The sequence below is a fragment of the Poeciliopsis prolifica genome, unplaced genomic scaffold (assembly GCF_027474105.1).
Source record: "Poeciliopsis prolifica strain line A6 unplaced genomic scaffold, Auburn_PproV2 SCAFFOLD054, whole genome shotgun sequence".
NCBI lineage: Eukaryota > Metazoa > Chordata > Actinopteri > Cyprinodontiformes > Poeciliidae > Poeciliopsis > Poeciliopsis prolifica.
In genome coordinates, this window is record NW_026562429.1 from 1090915 (window position 1) to 1112974 (window position 22060).

Below are 22060 nucleotides of genomic sequence, written 5' to 3' on the forward strand. Positions count from 1 at the left end.
TGCAGAAATAACTTGTACCCTCAAATAATCCCATTCAGAGATTAGTGAATCAAGAAATTGCTGCTCCTATTATCTATTTTACAGTCGGTCTGAATTATTGCTGAATCGTTGACATCCTTTCTCTGAGAATAAAATGGCGCCTCCCACATGATTTTTCCTTCCCAGCTTCCAACTGAAAGAAACGAGAAGATGACTCACCGCCTCTGAAAACGGGGGAAAAGCTTTAAACAAACTTCCCTGAATGAAAAGTAACAGCAACTTTTCTTTCTCCTGACGTTGTCTTGGGAATGAGACGTGCACACACACTTTCCACTTGGCGTACAAGAGACTAACACTTGACACGCACTTTACATAACAAGAAGGAATAAGGAAGGTGGGTCTGAGTGGGAGGAAAACCAACCAAAAGCTCACTAGTCTGGATATTGTCACAGTGAATCACTCGGATCGGCGAGCTGAAAGCACAATAGGCAATTTGAAGTTTATGGAGGAGGAGCGGCCTGTGAAGCTTCTGAAGCCGACTAGTGAACGTAATTAGCAGGCACGCTCCGACTCTGATGACTGTGTCGAGGAGAAACTCCCACTTCAGCCTCATTCAGTCGCTTTGTTTCACCTGAATCGGCAGCAGGTGGCTGACGCTTCGTGATGTAAGAGTCAGGAATGAGGAGAGCTGCAGAAGTGTGCCAGCTTTCATCTCAGCCCTCGTCCCATTTCTACTGAGGCTGACCTGATTTCTGGGGTCTGTGCAAAGAAAATGTGTTGTGATCACTCAGTGAAATGGGCAAAGAAAGAGGAAACTGACTAGCTTTAAGGTGTGTTAACACTCATTGATTCGCTTTAATTAAACTCTCGTTTAAAGTTTGATTTGTTTGGACTATGTGAATGAGCATTTATGGCTGTTTTTCTACCTCATGGATTCAATTTGAATCAGGACAGAGTTGAAACATTGGTTACATTTACTGTTGAGAAAACAGTTCCCCTCCTCGCCTGTGGGGGCGCTGCACCAAGAACCACTGAAGAAAACGACACAAAAACTACAAAGACGCTGAGTGCAACTTCCTTCTTTACAAAATGTAAAAAAAGTGAAGTGGGGTAAGAATTTAGAGATTGTGGGATTTATCTTTAGCAAAAACCCACCAGCCATTTCTTTCACTAGCGCTAAGCTTGTATGTTTGTTTCGGTTGTATTTACCCAGAATTCCTTGGGCTGTAGCCCACTTCCTGCTTTTGCAACGTTCTTTGGTCTGCTTGGTCTGGTGCGGTTCAAATGCATATGTGAACACCAAGTAGACCAGAGACCTCTCAAAGGCAGGAAGTGCACCAAAAAACAGGGGATTCTGGGTAAATGCAACCAAAACAAACGTGCTAAGCTAGCACTAGCGGGAGACATAACTTGTGCAGAGTGAAAGAAAACCACAGCAGCGGAACATGCAACCAATGTTATTTATTGCCCTAAAATCTACTGCCCTGGCTGGATGGAGTTTCCCAGAATGCATTGCAGAGTCAACAGCATTGTAATGACCGTGGCACAATATTTTTTTTCAATTTAGAAAAACTAAACAGCCAAAAGTATTTTTTACTATTTGTCTAACTCTATTGGTGCAGCTAACTGTGGATTCATCTCAGAAACTGAACAAGTTATGACTCGTGTCGCCTTGTGGTTGGCGGTTTTATAAAAAAATTTAGCGAAAACGCTAAAAAAACTCCTTTATCCCCTGACAACGTCTCCATTAGTTTAGCCATTTATTTCAGTTATTTAAGCTAAAACTTCCTGTCAACCCAACAACACAGATTAAATTAAAATAATCATAAGATGAACTTTAACAGAATTATTGGCTGAGAAGTCAGAAGTTGTGTCTGCTGAGTCAGCAGTCTGTCCTCCAAACACCAATTAAATCATTGATGGTCAGATCATTGACATGCTGTGCTGATGACTGACAGGCTCTGCAGGTTCCCTCCTTAATTAATTGCCAGCGCAGCGGCCACACGTGGATACGGAAGAGGATTAGTGCCAACAAGACAAAAGATTGCAGTAAATTACAACTTTAAACTCAGAATTTTAACTCTATGTCAAGATTTTAATCAATAACCAAACATTCGCAGGTGTATGTTATGTTGTTAGTCTGAAAATAATCAAGTTTGTTCCTTCTTGATTGCATTTTAACCATTTATTTAGTGATTTTAAAGTCTTCAGTTTAGATCTGCTTGATGAGGAATGCACAACGTAAACAATTCTGATTCTAAGGAAAAAAAATCTAAATACTGAGATTGAAATCAAAATTCTGAGATTAGAATCTGTATTTCAAAAAATGTCAGAATTCAGAGAAAAAAGTTGGAATTTAGAATCAGAATCATGAGGGGAAAAACAGAATTCTGAAAAAGTGAAAATTCTAAAAAAAAAAGTCAAAATTAAATTTTGTCAGAATTCTGAAAAAATGTCTGAAAAAAAATTAAAATAAAATAAAATTCTGAGATTAAACTCCAAATTCTGAAAAGAAAATGTCAGAATTCAGAAAAAATGTCAGATTTTTTAAAGTAGTACTAATCTGTTTCTAAACATGTTAGATCACTCTCAGCTTTTAAACACAAAACATCCTGTAAATCAGTTTGTCTCTGAATGATTCAGAAAAATGGTTTCTGAGAGGTAGAGGCGATGAATCTTTCTGACAAACAGCGGGACGTTCTCTGATGCAGGTTCCCAGGAGCTGCCGCCACATTTAGGCACCAAAAGTCAACATTAGCATTTTCATTAACTGACTCTTGGAGAAGATTTCCCAAAGTATCCTGCAGCCTGAAGCAATATCAGACATTTATCGACTCCTGGGAAGGGTTGCCATATTTGAAGCTTGATGCATGAGAAATTTAAATCTATTATCCTCCTTAATTAAAGCTAATATTTCAAAGAGTGCTTTTGTTGCTACGGTGAACTCAGGTAGCCTCTAAACAGCGCATCGCTTTATTCTCACCAGTCCCTGCATGTGTTGTTACTAGTTTCTTATTAAGCATAATTGCTTCTGTTTTTAATTACTTTTCAATCACAACATGTAATTCTATTGTTTAATGTGATGGTGGTGAAATGAAGCAAATCCAAACCTCCTGCAGAAACACTCAGAGGAACGCAACGCCGACTGTTACAGTCTTAATCTCCTTGGAGGGATTTCACAATTATAATAATTTTCATTCCAAGACTTATTCTTTTTGATATTAAAAGTTAATTTAAAGAGCAATAGAGTGAAAATACATTACAGAAACTTTTAATATTTAAAATTAAATTAGATTTGCTAATAAACAATAATATAATTTAGCTTCTTAGGCTGCAACATTAGAGGAAATAAACTGTTAAACAGAGTTGGCATGTTTTTTCTACTTTACTTATAATTCCATCTATTTGATTTTTTAAAGTTTCATTCCGTGTCAGTGTCTCGGACACCTGGTTCTAATTTTTGAATTACCACACCTTCTTTTTGTCAGTTTACTTTTACCTCAGTTTTCCTTAAATTTTATTATTTTCTCACACTAACACGTTGTTAATAAAGTATTTACACCTTTGCACTGAAGAAATTGTAATTTGTATTTTTATGGTTTTTTTTTTTGACAAACTGGATTTGTTTATATCAAAAATCTACATCAAATATGACTGTAATTTAATGCCTTGAAATTGGGCCTCTGTCTCTTTAAGAAGCTCCTGCTCCTTCTGAAACTCTGCCTTCAGGAAGTCATCCCAACATGGCTCCTCCTACAATGAGCTCAGCTGCTCCACCAGCTGTTTGCTAATTGCTGCTGGCTAGTCTGAAGGAGCTGAGCGGGGGAGGAGCTTCGTCTTGAAGGCGGGGCTTGGCCCACCCAGATGAATGGTTGCAATGGAGATGAAAGGATTTCTCAAACATGCATGAAACAATTAAATCAACACTCCAGGAGTGTTGATTATGAGGAAATAAAGTTTGAACATGATGCAATTATTTTTTTTAAATCAATTTCAAACAATACTGTCCTTTTAATTTCAGTTGTTAAAGATAAAATCTTTCAGTTTATAAAAGATATATGTGAGTCCGGTTTTGGTTCTACTGTAATTAGTTTGGATGAACCAGAGCTGAATCTGGGTCATTCTGGTTGTTTCCAGATGTTAACCAAACATCTGGGCAGTGAGAGCCGCTCTGAACATGCAGTACCACACCGCCCCATCAGGATGGGCATTTCTTCCCTCTCCGTCCAGCCTGCCAGCCTCCGGAGCGCAGCGGTGCAGCAGCGGTGCAGCAGGGGTCCAGGCTGCCCGCCGGAGCCGCTCTCAGCTCCGCCCGCTTCCTGTCTCCGTCCGCAGACGCGTTTAGCGCATTGAGCCTGGCGGCACAAGCAGGAGGAGTGGAAGCGGTGGGAGGGCTCTCTGCTGCGCTGTTGTAATTTTTTCTCCCCTGTTCTCTCCTTGTGGGTGGAAAACACTGGTGAGGAGCCACGCCGCCCACTAAACAAGCCCAAACGCGCACCAACTGCTTCCCAACCCGGAGCGGAGCCCCGACGGACGGACAGACAGACAGACGGTGAGAGTTGTCTCTGCGCTGTGACATTTAGTGGCTTTGTCTGCAGACTTTTGCATGTGCATCCTGTTTGTTCGCTGATGGTTCCAGATATTAAGATGCATTGAGTCGCAGTTTTAATCATCTCTTTGTTTCGTGTCTGTCGCCTCCGGGTTGCTGTTTCCAGGCTCCTCTTGCTCCTCTGACCAGTTTCCACCCTGATTGTGGCTCTGATAAGCTTCATCTCTCTTCCGCCACTTTGCAGCCGCATTCCCCTTCAAAAACAACCAGCTTTTGTTGTTAAATTGATTGAGATTTATTATTTCTAATAGGGAATATCTGCTATGCTTAAGATATAAAAGCTTTTTTAATGTAAAATTAGTCCATATCTTGATTTCTGGATCTTCTGCTTTGCCCCCTTTAACATCTGCTGACTCCATCCAATATTTCAGACACTTTAATTCTCAGTCAGAGTAATTGGCTGCAGGATTAGTGTGTTGGATGGGAGTTTGAGCCCATTTCGCTCCTTGTTCTACAAGCTGTAAACCTTTACTGCTTGCTGAGCACTTTTCCTCTTCCCTGGGTTTCTTTGTGCCCCTCTGTGGAGGCGACAGTCAGCAGGTTGCTCTCTGTCAGATGGAGGAGTTGCTCTGTTGTTTGGACAAGATGTGCTGAGGTCAGAGGCGCAAAAACTGCGGATGCGCTATAAGGGCGCCATGCTGGAGGGGCGCCAGAATGTGGCAGAATTAGTTCTAGTTGGCATTTTCTGTATTTGTTCAATCCAGATAAATAATTTGGCTTCTGGTTTCCTACAAATACATCTTTATCCCTTCAACAGTGGGAACATATTCACCTCTTCGACTTTTATGCTTTTTTTCATCATTTTGTCTCAAATTTGCACAACCACAGAATTGAAGCTTTATCAAATGTTCATGCAAAATAGTTCAAATTTAATCAGGTTAGTTGGAGAGCATCTTCCAACAAGATTTTTTCCGTTTTGCTACAGATTTCCCCATTGAATTCTGGCTCAGACTTTGACTAGGACATCTGACACATGAATACAAGTTGATATGAACCGTCTCTTGTATCTACAGCTGCATGTTTATGGAGGGTGTGTTGCTGGGAGGTGAATCTCCACCCCAGTTTTAATTCTTCTGCAGCCTGTTACGGTTTAGTTTTCACCCAAACTCCAGTGTGTTTGTCTGGAAAGTCTGGTTTGTTTGTGGAGGTTTGAACTCTGGTCCGCCTGCAACCTTCGGTTTCCATTTGGTTTCCATTTGTTTGTAGTGAACTCTGATGTGGTTTGAATGCCAGGCGGACCGGAGGCGGTTTAAAAAGCAGGAAGTGGACGACAGTGCAGGGCATTCTGGGTAAATAGAATCAAAGGAAATGCTAGAGTCTAGCGCTGGGGGTAGAAATGGCTTGTTTGTGTTTTTTTATTTTTATTTTTTTTACCACACCACTAAAATTGAGCTCTGTTCTATTTTTGTTTATATTTTGTTAAAAAGGAAGTTGCGCTCAGCGTCTTCTTTTTTTTTCTGGTAAGAAGTGGTGATTAGACAATACATTTAATAGTTTCCAATGAAAAGTATGAAAAAGTCTTAAGGATCTAGCAATTAATCATGATTAATTAATTATTGATCTAACTTTCAACTAATTTAGTCATCCATTAATTGCTAACTGGACTTAAAAGAGTAAAAAATGCATTTTTTTCCTGAAAGAACAAACCACTCAGACCAGTAAGGAATCCAAAACATATAAACGTTTTGCATTTAAGATGAAAAAATCCTTTTAAAAACAGTTTTAGCTTCAAATTTTTCAAGTTCAGTAAAAAATAAATCACATATTAAGCCTCTTTTGCTGTTCAGTTATGAATTAATTAATCAAAAAAATATTCAACAGTACGTATATTCATGTTAGGAGGATTTTTTAGCTGCATCATTTGCTATCAAGCATTCACCGAATGAATGGTGTTACTACATTTTTGCAACAATTTTTTTTCATATTAAAAAATACTTGATTTACTTGTTTAGTTGCATCTTTTAATGTATTTCTAATACTGCATAAAAAAGGTTTGAGCGATTAAATGAAAAAACAGCAAAACGTGCCCATTTTTATCTGATTAATTGATTAATCGTCAGAATAATCGATTAATTGTTAAGGTGTTTTTGTAAAGAAATGTAACATTTGAGCTCCAACATCAGGCTAATAAAGAAGCTGCTGTACTATATTTTCTTTTAAAGTCTTTTGTTGTCTGGCTCTGTGTTGCGTTTCTCTCAGTTGGACCTAATGGACTCTGCTTCACATCAACACCATTTACCTGCTTCACTTCTCCGTTATCGACAACCAATAATCGATGGGAGAAATCTGCTGCTACACAGAGTTTTTGTTTCCAAATGAACTTCCTAATTTTCCTTTACATCGTGATTCTGCTAGAAAACACAAGCAACATGCAGTAGATGCATGTGGATTTTTGCAAACCTCATCCAGGCTCTTCCTTTATTTTTTGCTCCTCATTATGCAGATCTATAGGATTCTGAACCCTCAGGAGGAATATGTCACTTAATGTCGCCCACACTTAAAGATATTTGCTTTATCTCACTGCTGCCTGACTCGTGTGAGGAGCCAGAGGATAGAAAGCCAAACATTGCCTTTAAATTTTATTAAGCAGCTAAGTTGCAGACGCGTTCGCTGGTTTAAATTTCTCCCACTGAGGTTAACTTGTCCTTGCGTCTGTTTCTGTCTCTGTTACTTTTCTGTCTCTGTTGGGTAATGGGGAAGATTCAGTTTTACTGTGGTGGAAAAAAACAAGATTTTGGCTTCTGAAATGTATTACACTAAAAAATATATGACCATCAGAATAATCGTGACTAATCGATTATTCAAATAATCGTCAACTAACTTAGCAAACGATTAATCGTTAACTGAGGTGTTTGGACTCAAAAAGGCTATTTGTTCAACAAACAACATATTTAGAGCAGCAGTTAAGCCAGAAATGTACAAAATACATGTTTAGTTATATAAAAATAGTACAATCCTCACAGAGATGCCAATAAGCATGTCAGCAAAAGTTTTTGTCTGCTGTTTAGGCTGTTTGTCACACGGCCGTGGCGTTGGGAGACCAGAAGTTATGTGTATTAATTACCATTGAAGAATAAAGGAGTAAATTTACACCAAAGAAGTCTCAGAAAAGTTGTAGAAATAACTGACATTTTTTTTGGGCTCGTAAAGTTAAAACATTTTCAACGTTTGGAAATTTTCTGAGTTTGAAAATTAGAATATTTTTAAACTTTTGGAGCTCAGTGATTTGTTTCTGGAAAATTTCTGACATTAATCTAAAAATTACGGCTCCCTGTTTTTGTCAATTGTTGACTGGTGTTTTATGTTTTTATGATTTACTGCCCTTTGACCTGCCTTGTTGCTGAAATGTGCTACAGAAATACGATTGATTGATTGATTGATTGATTGAATGGCTCTAATTCACCATCATATGAAACACAACCAGACTCATTAATTCTTGTGTCATTTTAAATCTGGGATTTCAGTTTTACATTACCGTTACATCGTCTGGCGGTGCCACAGCGCCACCAGTTGGTGTGGTGGACCTTCTGCACCATCTGAGTGCATTTTTAGTTAAAACCGCGTTTGTTTCTGTGTGAACAAAAGCTGCAGGAAGGTGTTTTTGATTTTCAGTTGAATTTGTCCGGATTTAGTTTCTGCCCTCTGCTGCTTGTTGCGTTGGCCTTTCTGGGTCCTTCAGTTCGCTCCGCCTTGCTCGCCATACATCGTTTCCTGCTTTTTTCTCTCCCTGCTTTACAGAAGTCGTCGTCCTCCTCCTCCTCAGCCTCCTTCATTAATTTCTCCTCTCCCAGGATGCTGGCAGGTCCACTTCCACCTTCCTCTGGTGATTCATTTGCATCTCTGCTCCACTCGGCTGCCCAAGTGTTTTCTGGGAGTCAGGTGGCTAATTGGTTCCCATCTGTTGGGAGAAAACGGCCTTTACGGTTTCGTGGGTGATTTCTGTCAAGAGTTTTTAGCATATTGATTGAGTTTGTTTCCTCTCTACCCAGATATAATCCCATTTCTTTCTGGAGTGTTTATCTTTTTTCCTGTTTTAGTTAAAGTTTTGAACATCTTAGTGGAGTCCGGATTGGACATATCTTGGTTAATTTAAAGCATCTTTTGTTTCTCTTATCTAAGTTGTTGCTTGTGTGTTTTTATGGTTGTTTTGATCTTACGAGAGCATGAAAGACCTGCACCTTCCCTCCGCTGTGTTTAGTAATTTTCTTATCTGCGCTGAGAGTTTCGCTCTGTGTGAAGATGAGGTTGAGAGAAGGAAGTTGTTTAGTCTCGCTCAAACCCAGCAGACCAAAACAGGAAGTGACAGGAAACCCTGAGTCGGTGCATATGCAGCAGACAGCCAGTATATCAGAACGTCAGATTTTACAGTGCTGACTTTTAGCTTTGCAGTACAATTCATGCTTGTTGACAATTTTCAGATTTTGCCATGTCACATCAACTGTCAGTGTGTGCAATACGCCAGAGGATCAGTTATTCTGGCGATTAATGTAAAATGTAAATGCTTTCAAATTCTCCCGCTGAGGTTAACCCGTCCTGGCATCGAACCCATCTGTGTTTCTGTCTTTGTTAGTTTTCTGTCTCTACTGGAAAATGAGGAAGATTCAGTTTTACTGCGGTGAAAGAAAACAAGATTTTGATTTCAGAAATTGTGTTACACTGAAAAACATATTACTGATTAATCAGGTTAATCGTGATTAATAGATTGTTGACATAATCGTCAACTCATTTAGCTACTTATTAATTGTTACACAAACTCAAAAAAGGCAATTTTCTGAAAGACCAACATGTTGAAAGGAGTAATTAAACCAAAACATTTTGCATTTCACATTTCTTTGTCTGTAAATCTGTTCTACCCACAACTCTGGCTTTTAATGACTTTGGTTTAAAAGTTGATTTTTTGCAGTTTTCCAGTTTTTATGGAATAATTTTATTAATTTTCCACAACAAAACGACACTAAAAGCACCAGTAATATTATTTGAGAGCTTTTGTTTTGCATTATTTTTCACAAATGTCAAAATCCGAGAGAAAAAACTGCTTATTTTGTCGTTCAGATTAAAAAAAGCAAATTTTTAAATCTGTGTTTAAAATAATAATGGAAGAACACGTTCTAAAAGATCAGTAAACTTTAAGCCCTGGAACTGGACGATATTTTAAATATCCAGAATAAATAAAGAAAACAACAGAAAAAAACCTAACAAATTGAATTTTAAAGTATCTGCAAATGAAACTGTCCTGCATAAAAAGGCTTGTTGAGACCAAAACATCAAACTGAAGAGTTTTATCATCCAGTTTTTAATTGGGAAAAGAAAAATGATGAATCACACAAATAGAAATGATTGAGTTTGTTTTAATTTATCATTCAATTATCCAATTAATTGATTTATTGTGAAAGGCTGAACTGAAAAGTCAAATTAAAACTGTTACAAACATTATAAATGGAAAGAAAGTGAAATTAGGAATTAAGATTTAGTGTTTTTGCAGTTTAACGTCTTTGTTCGGCTTTACATTCCCAACTTCTCTCCTCTAACGGATTTTGAAAGCAAGGTAAATGATTTGCCTCCGACAATACGCCACGCATTAGCCCTCACCATTCGTCACTGTTTACAATCCACCCAGCAAGCGGAAAATAACGGCATCCATCATCAGCAGAGACGCTTCCCTCTAAACAACAGGGCCACCGGGAGCGACGGTGATGGATTCAGATTGGATCCTTCTCAGAAATTCCTCGTCACAGGTTCCCTGCGTTCATCAGAAACAGAGTCATTAAGGCCCGATAAATGCGGCTCTGCATACGCGATCGGGCCATTTAGGATGACGGAGGCTGGATGGAGAGACGGGGAGCAGGAATGAGGAAACAGTCTGAACACTCTGGAAGTGGAAACTGCCTTTCAGAGGCTGGTAGGTGCAATTTTACAGAAAGTGTGTCAGTTTTTCTATCATGGGAAATTAAATCCATCCCATTAATGCAGCGCTGAGTTTCAGTCTCTCTGTATGAATCACAGCACAAATATTTCTCTTTTTTTGCAAATAAAAACCTGAAAAGTGTGGCATGCTTTTGAGTTAAGAGTTTGTAGAATCACTGTAGTTATAACAGCCAGATTTTCAGCATTTTTTAAATTTAATTTGCAAAAACACAAAATATTACCAATTGTTTTTGTTTAGTTTCTCGTGCAAATATCTTCAAACTCTTCAAATAACAGAAAACTAACTTAGAAGTGACTTTTCAGAAAGTAGGAGCTTGTTTTAAGTCAAATATTTCTTAATATTGATACAAAAAATGCCAGTTCCATTGGCAGATTATTTAATGTGTAACAATAAATTTTAAGTGAAATAATCTGCCAGTTTAAATCATTATAAAGGGATTATTTACATAAAACCAGCACAGAAGACGATTCTGTTAGCGGTTACGGTGGAGTGATTTAATAAGGCATTCATAAACGTTTTCCAAAATGTCTGAGCCAGAGTTACAGCCTAATGATCCGGGGATGATTGACGATCGGTTTGAAGGTGTGTGTCGCTAAGCAGCGGGATCAGGTGATGATCCATGGGATTTATATGTGAGCCAGGTGCGAACTCTGATTGATGTTTGGTATTTCAGACTGCGTTAGAAAACCTGTGAAGGTCTTCATCGTACAACAAGGCCCTGCAGTCCTTCGCTTGACCTCTTAACCTTTAATGGACTGCAGTCAAACCTCGCCACTTAGCTTTGCTTTATAGGTCTCAGCAAATCCTGACCATCTGTTTCATGGTTTAGACAAAAGTTCATCTTCCTCGTCGTGTTGCAGTTTGATCGGGCATCAACTCGACACCTGACCCACTTATCTTTTATTCCAACATCTGGAGCTGTCTGCCTCGCCTCAGCAGCACACGCAGGCCTTCATTATTTATCACGACTTCCCACAGTCGGTTACAGCTGCTCTTCATGAAATCATCAGAGAAAATGACTGCCGCCGCCGCCGCAGCCGCTTTTATGGAAGCGTTCAAACACAAACACTTTTTCATAATCATTAGATCCAAATTGTATGACGGCGTGTTAGAGTCGCTGTAGACGGAAAACAAAAAGATGGGGTAAATTTCCGTAAAGAAAAAAAAATTATGCATTTGAGATTAATCCTAGAAATGTTCAAGAAAAAATCAGAAATTCCTAAGAAAGGGGAAAAAAACTACAATTCTGGGATTGATATCAGTAATTTTCTAGAAAAAACATGGACATTTCTGAAAAAAAAAGTTTAAAATTTGAAAAAAAAAAGCTCATATAATTTGAGATTAATCTTGGAAATCTCCTCAAAAACCCCTGGAGATTTCAAATTCACATTCTGAAATTTTTTGATGTTTGAAACTCAGAAAAGTCCATGATTTCTCAAGAAAACTTCTGACATCTTATAATTCAACATAGTTTTCTCGTTATTTTTTTATTTTTATTTTTTACATCTTTTCAAACAGACATTTCTGTTTAATGTTTTTATTTTACAGTTTTTTTGACACAACGACCTCCGAAATTTCTGTTAGAATTTTTTTACATTAATGTCTAAATTTCTGAGGGGAACGATTGGAAGTGGTAAAAAAAATATTGGGATTTGGGTTGCATTACATAATCTGACCCGTAACGAACAGATCGGATCATTTTGGAGTTTCACTGTCGTCTGAGTTGATGCTCACTAGCTGTATCTCTCCATCATCCACTCACTATATTAAAAACTTTACTCTTTACAATGTTTTGCCTGAAAAAAACTCTCAGGTTTTAGAAAACTGGCTAAAAATACACCGTTTCACATATAATTTTATTTGATAGATATTACCAATTCTTCCAAACCTGTTTGGCTGTTAGCCTGTGAATCCATTACAAAATTGATCCATTTATTTCCATCAAAAATATGCAACTGCAAATCCCTGTAATGACCTCAGCATTGCAGTCTGATAACAATGGTGAACTGGAACAATCCCAACTGTATTAACAACACTCAACCAATGCCTCTTCTACTCAAAACTGAACATTATGTCCCTGTAAGGAGATTTGCATTAAGTTTTGTCACAGTGGTGGAGATCGTTGGTGTATGTTTCAGGATGACCTCAGCTTTTCTGTGAGGACGTTTTGTAGAAAAGTGTGAGTCACAACACACCTGCTGTCACTGCCGCTGCTTCATTTTCAGCGTTAGAGAGCAGGAACCCAGAGGGGTGTGGTGTGACTGAGGTGAGGATGAGTAATCAGGAAAAGTTTAGAGGAAGGGCAGATGAAAGGCAGACAAGCTCTTTGAATTTTATTTACATTTATTTGAAGCACAGCATAAAATCTGAATATCTGGATCTGGATTTCTGATGTTTTGGAGATGGTCATCTTTTGGTATTTGGAAATGTTATTTTTTGTACAGAATTCTCTATTTTTGCTTTATACTTTTGTATTTTGGTTCAATTTGGTCAATAATGTCTATGTTTTCTGTTTGAATATCAGTTATTTTGCATATGTTTTTTATTTGGAATATTATGTTTTTGTGTATTTGGCAAGCAAGTTTTGTTGCTATAAAGATAGTTAGCTTGTCTTGTTGCTAGTTTTGTTCCTAGCAACAAGGAGTGCCGGTGCAGATAGATTTAACTGATAGATTTAACTGAGTGCACTAAAACCAATGGCGCCTCCTGTTGACGGGGTTTAGGTTATGTTAGCTATCTAGCTAGCTTTGTTTCTATCTAGATAGCTAATTTTGTCAGTAGTTAGCTAGCTAGCTAACTTTTTTGCTAGCTTGATAACTAGTTTTGTTGCTAGCTGGATTACTAGGTAGCTTTGTTTCTATCTAGCTAGTTAGTTTTGTCACTAGTTAGATAGATAGCTAACGTTGTTGCTAGCTAGATAACTAGATTTGTTGCTAGCTGGATTACTAGGTAGCTTTGTTTCTATCTAGCTAGTTAGTTTTGTCACTAGTTAGATAGATAGCTAACGTTGTTGCTAGCTAGATAACTAGATTTGTTGCTAGCTGGATTACTAGGTAGCTTTGTTTCTAAATAGCTAGTTAGTTTTGTTTCTAGTTAGATAGCTAGCTAACTTTGTTGCTATCTAGATAATTAGTTTTGTTGCTCCATAGATAGCTAGCTCGTCTTGTTGCTAGTTTTGTTCCTAGGTAGAAAGCTAGCTAGCTTTGTTTCTATCTAGATAGCTAGTTTTGTCACTAGGTAGACAGCTAGCTAACTTTGTTGCTCGGTAGATAACTAGTTTTGTTGCTCGCTGGATTACTAGGTAGCTTTGTTTCTATCTAGCTAGTTAGTTTTGTTTCTAGTTAGATATATAGCTAACGTTGTTGCTAGCTAGATAACTAGTTTTGTTGCTAGCTGGATTAGTAGGTAGCTTTTGTTGTCACAAAATGTGTGATTACTTATAGACACTATATTTATGTGTATCAGTGCTGTTGTTCTCTTGCCTTTCACCGCTTATCTTTTATTTCACCACTTCATATTTCCAGCCGGGTCTTTGTGAGCTTCGTCCATTTGCTCCATAATAAAGCCGTAGTGTCTCTGGATTTACCGCCGCTCAGCGCTGCCAGTGATTCTGTCCCCTGCTGTCAGATTTATACACTTGGCATTCGTTCCACACATCATTGCTGGACATAAAACAAGCGAGGATGCAAGAGGAGAAGGTGTTAAGATGAATCATTTTTCTTTTCTTTTTTTTACATATTCATCCTGAACATGATTGCTGCATGTATATCAGATTTAAAAAGCTTTTCAGCACTGAAGAGGTTTTTCTGACTTTACCTTTGTTGTTTTTGCTCTACTTGCTGTTTGCTCTGAATCAGCAGGATGACAAACCGGGCCGTGCTGCGTCCCCTTCTGCTACATTAGGCGCCTCAGTGGCTGTGGATTTCCATGGAGGCCGGCGCTGTCTCGCCAAGCACCTTGCTGGTGGGGAGGTTGACGGCAGCATGTGGCGCCAGTTGACCCCTTTGAGACGCTTTAATTAACCCACACAGAGAGAAACACACAGATTCAGCTACATGTGCAGGAAACATTTAACAAGGATGAAAAACTGGGTCAGTATCCGATATTATTTTATTGATTATTGTAGGGCTGGGCAAGAAATCGCAATATATGACGAAATATAACCATCAGGATCAAATTTTATGTTTTAATTGCAAAAATGAATTCATCATTACGGAAGATGATCAGTGTCACTGAAAAAAGGATAATTCATATTTTCCTCAGAATTTGGAATTTTGACTTTATTTCAAAATAAATCAGAATTTATTTATTTGATTGAAGCTGAATTTTATAATTGTGACTTTTTCTCAAAATTATAACTTTTTTTCTGATTTCAATCTATGACAAAATCCAGATTCAGATTTTTTGCCTCATAATTAAAATTTTTCTCAGAATTTTGATTTTCTAATAATTCTAACTTTTTCAGAATTCTGACTTTTTTTTTAAAGAAACTTTCTTCTCAGAATTTTGAGAAAAAAGTCAAAATGTTTTATTTTTTTTACCCTAAACCATTCCCATGCATAAAGCTACAGTATTACAAAGTAAAATGACAATAAAGTTTTAATATCAGGAGAATGAAGTAGTAATGTTCTGAAAATTCAAACATAAAAAATGTAAGCTATTTTTCTTGTAATTTTAAGACGTTCTTTTTATGTTTCTCTTGATTGAAGTGATCCAACAAAGAACTGGATAAAAAGTGCAGCTAATGTTGCCATTCATCAACGTTTCCTCATCCAGATGTCACCCTTTGGTGTTGATCTTCGGTATTTGATGTTCCACCCCTCTTGGTTCCCCCTCCCGTTTGTTTGAAGGACTTTTCATCTGTTTGCTGAGCTTTAATGAATCCATGCAGAGCATAATCCTCAGATCTGGATCTGAAGCACATTTCACATCCACATCAAACCCAGTTAAAGCGCTAAACTTTCCATTGATGATCCATCCTGTCTGTCTCTTTGGGTGTTCCTCCACTTCCTCGTTCGTCTTTGTCTTAATGGGACAGCTGATTGTTTTCCTCCTTGTGAGCATGTTTCCACACAATTTGAATTAATTGGATTGTAAATTGATCGCACTTTGGAGCTCAGACCCTGGAAGCCGGAGCATCGGCTGCATACAGCAGTTTAATCTGAATGCTAAATGTTATTAAAAACCTGCACTGCTTCCTCTGTGTAGGACAGTGTGTACCTGGTAATGAGAAAAGAGCCCCACGGGCCTGTTGCACTCATTGTGCGCCAGCATGGTATAATTCAGTAATTAATTGCCTTAGTGCCTGGATGGCGCTGTAATGGTTGGGAGATAAATAACACAACCTGCTGGTTCTGGGTCCATACCAAGATTTCCGAACCTTAACCTTAAGAAGCGGGACGAGGAGTCAGACTGTAATGTTTTTATAATGAGAAGAAGAGCTGCAGGCCAGTGACGCACAAAGTCAGTTTGAAATAAATCACTGTCTGAATTTACGTTCAAAGATTGTTTGCGTTATTGATCAGTTTTTAATTTAGCCTGAAACCCTTTTGTGCAAACTGGAGAGAAAGAAGGATTGGTCATCACAAACTGGCAACATCTCAATTGCAACTGAAATGATTAATCTGATTAATTATGATTAATCAATTATTTAAATAACTGTCAACTACTTTAGTAATCAGTTAATTATCAGAATAATCAATTTTATAAGTAAAAATAATCTGCCATTAGAACTAGAACTTTTTTAAAATCAATATTAAAATATTGTTGATTCAAAACAAACTCATATTTCTTGCTAAAAAGTTGCTTGTAAGTCGGTTGTTTTATTCCAAGTGTACTAAGATATTTGCACTGAACTGAACCAAAGTATTTGGTCAGATTTTGTGTTTTTGCAGTGAGGTGGTAGTGAGTTTCCACCTTCGCTCTGCCAATAACTTGCCTGAGAAAAACAAACAAATCCAGGAAATGGAGTCGTGACGCACCAGCAGACGGCCAAACACCAAGTAACGTTCTATCGGACAAAACAGGAAGTAATGATGGCCGACTCCATTCAGGTCCAAACCTGCAGAGTCTGAGCCAAGAGCTCCTGGAAACCTGCTGCTATTGTTCTGCTTTGTGTTTTCAGACAGGTTCTGTTCGCCTGGCCCAGTGGGCTGCAGGTGCTGAAACTGAATCAAAAACAGTTTTGGGTTCTATTTTCTACTCACTCAGGTAATCTTTTTTTTTTTTTTAATTAATCAAAATTCGGTTACTAATGTTTGTAAAAACAGCTCAAATGCATAAAAAACTTTTTTCTGACAAATATTTTATGATTTTTGCCTCCATCATCTAGTTACTTCTGCACCGTTACCTAGCAACACCAGCCCGTTACCTAGCAACCAGAGTTCCAGCACGTTTGGTCAGCTGGTTTTTTGCGCTGTGCTGGAAGAGAAAAGTGTTTCGTTGTACTTACCATCCAGAAACCACCTGCTGCATTTTTGTTGGCTGTGCAGCAGGTTCCACTTTTGCTTTTCAAAGACATACGGTTATATAATTGCCGTTTTCATGCGTGAGTGTAAATATTGAGTTCGTTCTGAACTCAACTGACTGAAATCTTATCTAAGAATGACTTTATGCAAATCCTGTAACTAACATGTTTTGTATAGACCATAGAGCAGCCCAACCTGTTCCAGGAAGCTCAAGAGGTCACCTTTGAGTCTGAGACAGTCATCAGCTGGAGTGTGCAGTTGATGTTTTGAATCATTTGCGGGCGTTTACTTTAGTTTTCTTTCTTTCTTTGTTGCTACTTTGCCGTTTCTCTTTGAGACTCCCGATAACCCGGTAATTCCGTCGCACTGATACGTTTTCAGGTCCGGGCCGTGTCTGAATTTGCTCTGACAGAATTTTAAATGTCACCCATCTGAATCCCGCTCGCCCATTGTGCATCTCTATTCTTCTCATCCCGCCCGCCGTGCTTCCACCGCGGCGGCTCTGCGGAGCGGCGGACGCTCCTCACAATGGAGATGACAGGATAAAAAGAGAAAGAGAGAGGCGAGGAATGAGTGAAGAGGCAGAGGAGAATGGGAGGAGATGTGAAAAGGCCATGGAAGGAGGATAAGCCGCCGTGTCTCTGTTGTCTTGACATTTCTCTCTGTCTCCCCTGAGAATGAAAACCCAGATATAAATGTTCCAGACTGATGATGGAGCAGAGGAGGAGGAAGAGGCGGAAAGGTTTTAGTCGACGTTGTCTCTGCACGATCCGTTTTCAAAAGAAGTTCTCATGTGACGTCGCACTGCAGGAACTTTGTAGCTGACAGCCATCTTGGTAGGTGTCCGTAACGGTCTTGACAGTTAATAACAATAAACAAGCCACATTCTGGTCTGATGGTAACTGACGTAACTTTCTGTTGCTCTACAGTCCAAAGTTTCAATATCAATTTAATTTTGTTAAAACTTGAAGTCGAGGTTCATCTGCGCTTGCCTACCAAGATGGCGGTTCAGCAGTGTGGGTCACTTCCTGTTAAGTCTTAGTGTTGAAATACTTCCAGGAAAGTGTGTCATTGTAATCGCAAAAAATAGTGTATGATTTAAAAAGAATAACAAGAAAAAAGATACGAACGGTTTTGATAGACTGCTAAATATTTAGATTGTAAATGAAATATTTTAATATTTGGTGTCAAACTAGATATTTATATCTGAATGTGTAGATTTCTAACGACATATTTTATTTGAAGTTAAATATTTAGCTCTAAGTTAGATATTTATTTTGCTAGATATTCAGTTCCAAACCTTATATTTATTTTACAAACTGACATAAAATTTTCAAACAAAATATTTATTTTGCAAGGAATTTAATATGAAAACTCATATTTGAAAGTTAAATGTTTAGCTCTAATTTAGACATTTTATTTCCAAACTAAATGTAAATTTTTACAAACTAACTTTAAATGTTCAAACTAAATATTTATTTTCAAAACTAAATATTTAATTTGAAAGTTAAATACTTTAAATATAAATTTTTAGTTTGAAACTGTGACATTTACAAATAACATTTTAAAAATATGACTGTGAAAAATAAACAGCCAATTTTTAATGACATTTAAAGTAAATAATTGGTGTGAATCTTTTTCCTGTTTTATGAACTTTACGCTTCTGGAGAAAGTCAAGCAGCGACACAGAGACTCGGATATTGAATGACTGAATATCATATTCATGTCTCGCAGTGAAAGATGGAACTAAAGGGTTTTGGCCTCAGCGCTTTGGGTCGGACTAATTTGTTTAGGAGGCCCTGAATCCGCCGCTGAATGAATCCGCCGCCGAATGAATCCGCCGCTGATGCTGCGACTTTATTGTGGCGGCAGCTGTTGCCGGTCGCCATGGCAACGGCAGGGTCCCACAGGTGAGAAGCGCATTGATATTCAGGTTTGCAGCAGGTGCTGTTTGTCCACGCAGCCGGGCGGACGCTCACCTGCTGGACGGCGCAGGAAGGTGGCTGCCGGCTGCTGGTGAAGAATGGGGCTGACCTTTAGCGCCCGCTGGGACAGCCGGGGACAGCGGGGGGCGGGGACAGCGGGGGGCGGGGGTGGGGACAGGCGGGGGCGCGGGGACAGCCGGGGCGCGGGGGCGGGGACAGAAATTACTCCGCCTTTTATTTTATTTAAAGCTGAGGCCCGTTTGGAAGAAATCTGAAAGTCTGGAAGGAAATGAAAGTTGTGCTCAAGTCGGGATGGAAAGAGGAAGGAAAGAAAAAGAAAGAAAAATATTTAGATTTTAAGAGTTTATTCTGTCTGTCTGAGTCTGTTCAACATCCATCCGTCTGTCTGTCCATCCATTTATCATTTCTATGCTGATGATATTCATCTCTGCTTTTCTTTTCCTTCAGCTGAATTTTCTGCGTTTTCCTCGTTGGTTAAATGTTTGGTTGTGTTGAATTAACTTTCCTCTGACTTCAGTCTGAACTTTTGTCCGACCCACTGAAGCCTTTTGACCTAATTTAGGTTTTCACAGAGTTTTTCCTCTTCCTGCCTTTTCAAGCAGCAGATTTATTTTCTTTACCTTCTTTCTGTCATTATAAGTGGATTTAAAGTGGACAAGAAATAAACAGAAAACTAGAATCACTGCAAAGTAAGAACATTTCTGGATGAACAAACCTCAAACCAACTCCGGATCCGAACACTTTAAGATTTTACTGAACGTCATCAAACCTCTTTCCAGATCAGTCTAGAAGAAAACCGTCCAGTTTACAGTAAGTGGAAAAACTTCTATTATTTAGCCTCTCTGCAGCGTTTAGCGCAGCAGCTGCGCTGTGTCAGACTGCTGCTTTTGGGATTGGTTTTCTCTGCGTGGCGCTCGATAAGCAGCACAGCTTTATCTGCATCCAGAGGCCAAACCTCGCCGTGTTTTGGGACGGGTCCTGCAGCTCTGCCTCCACCCGGACGGCCGCTGATAATCTCCGCTCCTCAGGTGGGCTGGCTGAAGCTGCCGGATCAAAACAAGCCTCCCTCCTCGCTTCCATTCTCACTTTGCTCGCCGAATAAACGATGTTCCGCTTTGATGCTTTAAAAAAGAAACTCCAGATGGTGAGCAGTCGATAACCAGGGAAGGTTGCCACGGATTTTACAATCGATCTATAAATTGTTTTGATCATTTTCCTCAGATTAATTTTTTCAAGGGTTTTTCAGGATTTCCAGCCCTGTCGCAGTAAAACAGTTAATCACACGATAAATTAAGACAAGCTCAATAATTATTTGAACGTGACATGTTATGTTATGCAAAACATGTTCAGCACATTTTTGCACAAAATCCTTCATAGATAATGAGATTTTAGTCTATTTTTATCTAATACTTGTCAGAATTAGTTGTTTTAGAGACTACTGTCACTTTAAATCATTTGGATTTAAATTAACATGGAACTGTATATTTCTGAAAAGCAGAAGTGGAGCCTCCTGCATAACCAACCAAGATGCAGCAAGTGATTTCTTGATGGACTGACAACAAAACTCTTATCTTTTCCAGCAGCCATTGTACAACGGTAACACCAGCTGACCAAACATTCTGGATCTCTGCTGGGGTTGCCAGGCAACGGGTGGGACTCGGTAACAGGGAAGTGCCTCCTGACTTGTGACGTCACATTTCGGAGGTTTTTGAAACATCTTGTTTCCAGACACCAAAAAACTATTTTCATGTTGCCAACTGGGGGTTTTCTTTTTTGTGGGCTGTTTGTAAAAGCAGTAGATATCAAAATGGAAGTGCAAAAATGTGAATTGTGTATAATATGTCCCATTTAACTGCTATTATTTTGTAGAAAAAATTTATTTTTTAATTCCCAATTTCTTCAATCATGATTGATTCTTAAAATAAATAAAAACCTCCAAGATGGTGAATGCTTTTTATAGGAACAATTTTGAACAAACAACAACAATAATCTGCTGGTGTGATAAACAGTCTCTGGTTTTTGTTTTAGCTCTAACGTAGATGTGTTTGCTCCACCTGAAAGCCTGATCCGTGTTTTGATGCTGTCGGCTTTATCGCCGCCCTGGTGACTGAAAGGCATCTGCTGTCCTGACACTCGATGCCAAGCAGCTGATTTATGACCTCTGTAGCGCCGACTCCCCCATCTGTTTGTATTCGAGGAGTTTTTTTTTAACGCTCGGATGATTTGCAGCGTTTCGGATGAACCCCGGTGAAACGGCTGATTTCCTGGAGGCGGTTCGCCGCTCGCCTCCCTCCTTCCCTCCGTGTGCCAGGCGCTCTTCGTCCTTTATCTCTCCCTGGCATTGATTAACTCTGCGGGCGTCTTCAGAGCTTGTTAGTCTGTCAGTTTTCTCACCAACTGCTGGAGTCATTAACATTTAGGGTTACTGTGCAAAAATGCCTCAGCAGGTGTTACTGCTGCTCATTCCTCTCTGCACACCTGTGCTGCTGTCAGACATGGAAGTTTGACGGAAAGATGCAAGAAAAACAAAACAAACCTGGAGCAGCTGCTGGTAGTAAACTCCTAACTTTAAAGTTACGGTGGGTAAATTATTTCCACATTAAGGATGGATGATTTAAAGTTTTATCACAATATTATTTTGATTGTATTTTTTAAAATTCCTGTAAAACACTTTGTTTTGCCTTGGTGCTGAAAATGTGCTATATAAATAAAATGACCTTTAATAATCCGGTTTTAGGGAACTGTATGGTTCTGACTGCGTTACATGGAAGTAATAGCCACACAAATATAGATACTGCGCTGGAAAAAACATTGTTGTTTATTTATTGATACTTTCATTGAAAAAACAGTGGAGAAAATGGTAAAAACTAACAAACCAGACAACATGGACAGATTGGGTGGGTTAAGTAAATCATTATTTTTGTAATTTATTGTGACAAAAATAAACACAAAATCCTATCAAGCATATTTGTCTGCTTTCTAGCGCAAATATCTTCATGCGCTTGAAATAAGGCAAAACTAACTTACAAGCAAGTTTTCACCAACACATAGGAAACTGTTTTCAGTAAATAATTTCTAAGCTGCTCCTTGACCTGACTCTGGATAAACGGAAGAAAATGGGTGGAATTTCTAA

General features: G+C 38.7%; 1 protein-coding gene across 3 annotated transcripts in view; it reads left to right on the top strand.

Annotated features, from left to right (window-relative positions):
- The first annotated feature begins 4242 nt into the window (after nt 1-4242).
- The window catches only part of rnf152 (ring finger protein 152), a 31486-nt gene continuing 13668 nt past the window's right edge, over nt 4243-22060 (top strand). The window contains exons 1-2 of one of the 3 annotated variants that reach the window (XM_055059363.1): nt 4243-4531; nt 14375-14605. The gene's annotated coding sequence lies outside the window, so the exon portion shown is untranslated. Of the gene's footprint in view, nt 4532-10311; nt 10488-14374; nt 14606-22060 lie in introns of those variants that run through there. The other 2 variants (XM_055059362.1, XM_055059364.1) reach the window with 2 other exon arrangements.